This window comes from Tamandua tetradactyla, chromosome 25 (genome assembly GCF_023851605.1).
Source record: "Tamandua tetradactyla isolate mTamTet1 chromosome 25, mTamTet1.pri, whole genome shotgun sequence".
Lineage (NCBI taxonomy): Eukaryota > Metazoa > Chordata > Mammalia > Pilosa > Myrmecophagidae > Tamandua > Tamandua tetradactyla.
In genome coordinates, this window is record NC_135351.1 from 30,506,177 (window position 1) to 30,513,179 (window position 7,003).

Here is a 7,003-nt window from a genome sequence, read left to right on the forward strand (position 1 = left end):
TGTGAATGTTCTAAAAATGATCTTGGTGATGAATACACAACTATGTGACGATATTGTGAGCCACTGATTTTACACCATGTATGGACTGTATGTGTGTGAAGATTTGTCATATAAATATTTTTTTAAAATAGCATCCTGCTATTGTTTATAAATGAAATAACCTTTCTTCTTTTATTTTTGAGAACAATACTAATTTGATAAAGTGTTCTTTCATATTCAAGCATTTGAAGAATCATTTTTGCTTAAGTTGCATCTTGCCCCCAAATTGAGCCATAGGCTTCAATATAAATGTAAATACTAAGATATTATTTGTAGATACTGATAAGCTGATTTTAATTTTTATATGGGAATGCTTAAGACCTCGGATTTCTAAGATAATATCAAAAGAGAATGAAACTACAGCACTTTCAAAATTATCATAAAGCTGCAGGTATCATGACTGAGTGGCACTGATTCAGCGGTTATCAAATAGGCAAATGGAAGATTACAAGGCCAGAAACAGATACTTGATTTACAACAAAGATGTCATTGCAATTCTGTCGGGGCAAAGATGATGTTTTTGATAAATGGTGGTGATTGTAAAAAGTAAACCACGATACGTCATACTGCAAACAAAATTAATTTAACATGGATTATAAATCAAAATATTAAAGATAAAACAAATACAATTGTAGAATAAAACATAGAAGAATATTTTCATGACATCACATTAGGCCGGGGTTGCTTAAACAGATCACAATACGTTATAATGATAAAGAAAAGATGGAAAGATTGGTCCTCATTAAAGTTAGAAACCTATGTTTATCAGAAAACACCATTGAGAGAAAGTATAGGGAAGTCCTACACTGAGAGGGCATTTTAAGTATCTTTAGATCTCCAGGGAGTTAATAAAAGAACTCACAAAGCCCTATTAAGTTGGGCAAAAGATTCAAGAAGGAACTTCTCCAATAAAGATACCTAAATGGCTTCCAAGCAAACGAAAAGATGCCCAGTCACCTCCACCCAAATCCGAGATTGCTTTTGGACAACCTGCGTTCAAAAGTGCTGAACACACTTAAGACCAGTAAACAGTGGATGAGGGACTGCACAGATTTTGTCGCTAGGAATATGAAAAGAAAGCTTCACCACCTAATCAGCATGGCAACTAAACGGAACCAGCTCATAACTTCTCAGAGCAGCGTGGAGCAAACATCATAGTCACAGATGTCAGAATTTTAATGAAGCGTTGTTTGTATTAGGCAAAAAATTGGAAACAACGTACATGCTAATCACTAGGGAAATATTTAATACATTGCGGAACATCCACACACCGGATATCATGCAGCTGTTAAAAGAATGAGGTAGAATTCAATTTGTTTTATGCGAAACACTCTCCATTTACAGATTTTAATTCTGTAAGTAAACGCAGATGACCCTCATTCTTCTTGCACGTTCCCTTCATTTCCATTCCTTCTCCCCTTGGCATTTACAAGCTCAAGCTTGCTTGGAGAGTACACCCAACTCAAGACTTCATATCTGCGGGTCTCTGAGACTGAGGTGAGCGTGCATGTCCGCAGATATCGCGGAGAGCGCCCGGGAAGTCCGAGCCGCTCGTCTAGGGACTCTATTTTATTGCAACAACATTCATTAGTTCTCAGTTTGCTCAGGAGGAACTCTTTGATTCATGAAGTAGAGGCCTGAATGGAAACGTGAAATTCTTTGCGAACTCGCCACACATTCACTATTTATTTACCTTCGTCCTGGGCTTTAGCCGAAGGCAGGTAGTCGTGGCCGAGTGGTTAAGGCGATGGACTTGAAATCCATTGGGGTTTCCCCGCGCAGGTTCGAATCCTGCCGACTACGGCTTTTACGACTGATAACGTCGCTTGGCTTTCCTTAAATTATCTCGAGAAATTTAGCCACGGGCCCCATAATCCGTGTGCTCTGGTGGTTCCTCCATGCTTATCTGCTGTCCGCAGGTTCGTATTGACGCTCATAAATCCTGGTAAATAGATATCACCTTGGTTAGGCCGTACTTCGACGTTGTTATGCTCTCCTGAGAACTTCAGTTTTATTTTATTAAATGCCTCAGTTCACAGCCAGCACGGATCACTTTAAACACTTAAGATCCCGTCAGACTCCTGCCTCTCCTGCTGAGACAGCTCCAAAGTAGTAAACTCATAGCTACTGTCAAGTCAAGGGACATCAGGATTCATAAAGAGTAGTGACATTGACAGACACTTATATTGAACAGTAAAGACGTACAAAGATATGAGTCATGCACTAACCGCTTAATGTCTTTGTTTCCATTTTGCAGATAAGAAACTGAAGATCAGTTTGCTTAAGGCTGCACAATGAAACAGTATATAAATCCAGGACTTTCAAATAGGAATGTGACCCAAGGTTTTCTTAAATTCTACAGATGACACACCCAAAATTATCAATTTCTTAACAGATCCACAGTTGAATTTGATACTACTCAAAAACTGTAAAATGGCAGCTCCTATTTCACAAGTCCTTAATACACACCAGCCTTCCAAAGAATTTTCAGGTCTTATAATTTATAATATCCTTACAACATACTCATTTTACAGACGAGAAGTTCCACAGAGGTGGACTCCCAACTAGAAAGCAGCAGCCTGGAACTTGAACTTGCTTGGCTTTGACCTTCCACAATGCTCAGTCTGCTCCTGCCTACACTGGGGATTAATGCCACCACTGGCCTCTATCATAGAGAATTGGTTCACTGCTTGGGGGTTATCCTTTGCAATAAGTGGAGTCATTGGTAACTCCCTGATAAAGTCACAAAGTGTCCTGATTTAAGCTGCTGGATATAGCTTGGGGGTAGGTGGAATGTCTGACCCTCAAGTGTTTGGTGCCCTTGCTCTCTCCTATGCAGGGACTATCCCTCATCAGTCCATGAGTTTAACCTTTTGAGCAGGATTTTTCTTAAGAGTTTTAAGAGGTCTCCACATATTACATCATTTTCAGCCCCTGGACCCCAGAGTCAGAGATTGGAAAAGACTTTCTCAATCAACAAAGTCCAAGGTTGGTTAGAGAAAGCTACAACACTTTCTGGCCAGAAAAATAGAGAAAAATTGGACTTACATCACACATACTGGAAGAAAGTGGGATTTCAAAAATCTACAAAGCAAAGAACCACAGCTAGACTAAATTTCACATTAGTAAGAAATAATACTTTAACCCTGCTGCGTAGAGATCCAGAGCAAATTCTTTTGCCAGCACTACCTAACTCCTCCAGTACTTTCAGTTTGCTAAAGTGTTTCTGTGGCTTCACAAACAATTGAGGAAAATAAATGGTAGATTCAGAGGCTAATGTGTTTAGTTCCCATTCAGAAGACAGAAAGATGGGAGCAAGCTTCTGGGTGAGAGAGAGGAGATGGCAGGGATAGGGCAGAGGAAAAAGGATAACATTCATTACAGAAAAAAGTTATAGGTATAGAAAATAGGAGAAGACATAAACATATCACAGTGTTTATGAGAGAAAATTGGTCCCAACTGATCAGTACCAGGATATTTTCTTTCATTTATTTGAATTTGAAGATAAAGGAATAATTATTTTGTGTGCCCATATATGAATCACCTAACTGCTAGGGGGAAGAAAGTCATAGTGGAAGCAGCCTGCTCTTGAGTAGTATTCAATGTTGCCAGAGAATGGAGAATTGCCTAAAACATACTTAAGGAAATATAATGGGAGTCAAGCATATTATATTCAGTTAAGATGTATTTTGTGTAAAAAAAATTAATTCACAACAGAAAGTACTGTGCAACATTAAAAATGGCTTTATCTATTCATAACTATTTTGATGAATCTCTTTTAAAATATCATGAAAATATCACTCATGTAAAATAAAATTAAATGCACAGAACATTAATATCTGCTTTACTGGAACACATTTTAGTAAAACTGTAAACATTAAATATGTTTAAAATTTTATGTGTGGGGTAGATTAGAGAGAATCCATTATAGAGCTAAGGAATCAGTCAGTCAAAACAGAGCCTTTCTGTAGTCTGATTTATACATGATATAACCTAAAAATCCTACATGTGCTTAAAATAATTGTAATCTTTGAGATACAATTTAAAATGATGTGTCTCATGACACCTTTTAAATGGGTAAAAATTTAAATGACATAAATTTCAAAATATTCAAATGCCTATGAACTATAGGTTGGAAATTTTATGGAGCCATTTTAGAGAGAAATCTGGCATCATCCAATTTAAAAAATTAAATATACCATTTGATTGATCTTTTCTGCTCCATTCTATTTATCCCATTGAACTTTTCCACATTTCTGTAGGAAGATATCTACTGCTGGGGATTTTAGTCATTCTGTTTGTCCAGACTTGGTGAGTTGATAAACGAAGCATGGGTGAATATACATACTGAATGAAGTATGGTAAAGCAAGAGGAAATAACATATTCAGTTAAAATGGATTACCTTTTCACTTATATAAAATATAAAACATGCAAGCGAAACTGCATATTTCAGTTTACAAATAAAACATTCCAATGAAAAGTTACATATTATGGCTTTTGGCACTTGTCTCAAAGGAGGCCAAGATACAACTTTCCTCAGAGGACAGGCCTCAGGGTTCATCCAAGACAAGCCGCCTCCTCTATGATGTTCACATTGCATTCCAATGAGGTCAAAGTCATGAACTTGAGGTACACAGGTGGGGAAGTCGGTGCAACCTCTGCCCTGGTCCCCAAGATAAGCCCCTAGGATCTATCTCCAAATCAGGTTGGTGATGACCTCGCCAAAGCCAGATGACTGGAAAGATCTAAGGATTCGGTGAAACTGGCCATTCAGAACAGACAGGTCCAGATTGAGGTGGTACTTCTGCTTCTGTCCTGATCATCAAAGACTTTAAGGAACCACCCAGAGAAAAAGAGAAGCAGAAAAATAACGATAGTAGAAATATCACTTCTGTTGAGATTGTCAACATAGTCTGACAGATGCCACATGGATCTTTAGCTAGAGAACGCTCTGGAACCAGTAAAGAGATTCTGGAAACTGCTCAGTCTGTGCACTGCAGTGTTGATGGCTCACATGATGTCAGTGATGACATCAGCAGAGGTGAATGAAATGCCTGGCAGTTAAGAACTACAAAGGGAAATAAGATAACATTTCAAAAAGAAGATAAAGAAAAAGTTCCATAGTGGACTTCCAATCATTGCATTTACTTTTAGGAATACATGTGCCAGCTGTGGTAGGTGAATGTGAAAAGTCAACCAGGGCAATTCCAGCGAGCATGGGAACTTCCAATAGGTCTTTCATCCTTAGTAAAGTGGTGAGCATTGCTTATCATGGGAAAAAGTGGGATTGAGTTCATATAGAGAAGATGCTTACACTAGTTAAAAGGAATTTGTTTGTATGTCTACATGTCCACTCAAAGGCTTTTATGCATTTCTCTAATCAAGAAAATGCAGCTGAACAACGTATTTTCCCTCACTTCAGAGGGTTGGGAAGTTATTAGGAATGACTTCTGAAACCCTTTTTGGCTTATCACCGCATAGTATATAGAATGAAAGTTTTGTACTTTCTCACAAAAAGATGAACCTTGACACAAAGCCACACCACTTAGCAAACATTCCAGCGAATTCACAAATTTATTGAAAATTCTGTGCCTCAGACTATGAATCCCTTGAATTTGGGCATCTCCTTCATTTCATGTAACCTAGTTGTAATTATTAAGAAACAAAGTTTCTGAAGTGAAATCAAGCCTAAAGCTGCTGAAGAAACATCTTTAAATTGAGGCCGCATGAATCATTAACTTCAATACTGTAAATTAGAAGACAAAGGTTCACCACTCCTGAAACTGAGATGCTAGTCAAATGGGTTCTGTGAGTGTCTAATCTCACAGTGTTCATGGGATATAGGTATCTGATGATGGACTTTGGAGAGGCCAAGTTGACGGGATAGGTTCATTTTTAACCAGGAGTGATTAGAACCCGTCCTGCAGCTTCTCTTCAATCCTTACCATGAACTTCCCATGATCGACATTATATTTGAATTCTATTTTCCTCATTTCTTTGGAGGAAGGAAATCTGCAAAAGTATTTCTGAGCAACAGCATTTCTCACAAGTAGATATATAAAGCCTGTACAAATTGAACTCATATTTTTCCTTTAGACTTTTCTTGTAGTTTCTCACACGAAGGTGGGACCTGACAGCCCCACGTCGTAGGTGTTGCGTAAGTCGTGCTCTATCCAGAAGTTCTTGCTTTTGGAAGATTAAGAGATGGAGAAAAAATACCAAGAACTGATGGAAGTAAATAGATAAACCGATAAAACCACATTTATAGAGGGATATTTTAGAACAATTCACCTCTCCGAAAAGCTAATTTTTGCATGGTCTGGGAATCGAACCTGGGTCTCCCGCACGGAAGGCGAGCATTCTACCACTGAACCACCCGTGCACCCAAAAACTAGTTTTATTTTATTATTTTTTTTGTGAAAAGCTCATTTTAAAAGATGCATATAAAAACTGAAAACAAAGTAATTTTAAGCAATGCAATTCAGAGATTAGACCTAACATATATAGAGAGAACATTGTATATGTCAACTTCAGGATTCAAACATTTTACAAAACACATGGAATCATCTCATATTTGACATTTTACCAGCCACAGAGCAAGGTTCCAAAAACATAAGGGGTGTAGAAAGATACACTCCATTATTTCACAGCAATAAAATTGTGCCATAAATGAATAACATAAAACTTTCAGTGTATTTTGTTTGCAAAATAAGAAATATACTTTTAAATAATTCATAGTTCAAAAAGAAATCACAAGTGAAATTAGAAATAATTTCAAAGTAAATAATAATAAAAATAGGAAATATCAAGAGGCATGTTGTGCAGTTGGAAGTGTTTTCAAAAGGACACACTTAAGGATATGTACTAATAAAATAAATGCTCAAGAATAATGATCTGTGCAATCAGTACATGAGGTTAGGAATCAATCATGAACTTATACTCAAAGAAATTATAGGAAAAGAA

General features: G+C 37.3%; 1 non-coding gene across 1 annotated transcript; it reads left to right on the forward strand.

Annotated features, from left to right (window-relative positions):
* Window positions 1-1,760: 1,760 nt before the first annotated feature.
* On the forward strand, window positions 1,761-1,842 carry TRNAS-UGA (transfer RNA serine (anticodon UGA)). Its single transcript has one exon. It is a non-coding gene; the product is annotated as a tRNA-Ser (tRNA).
* The last annotated feature ends 5,161 nt before the right edge of the window (window positions 1,843-7,003 follow it).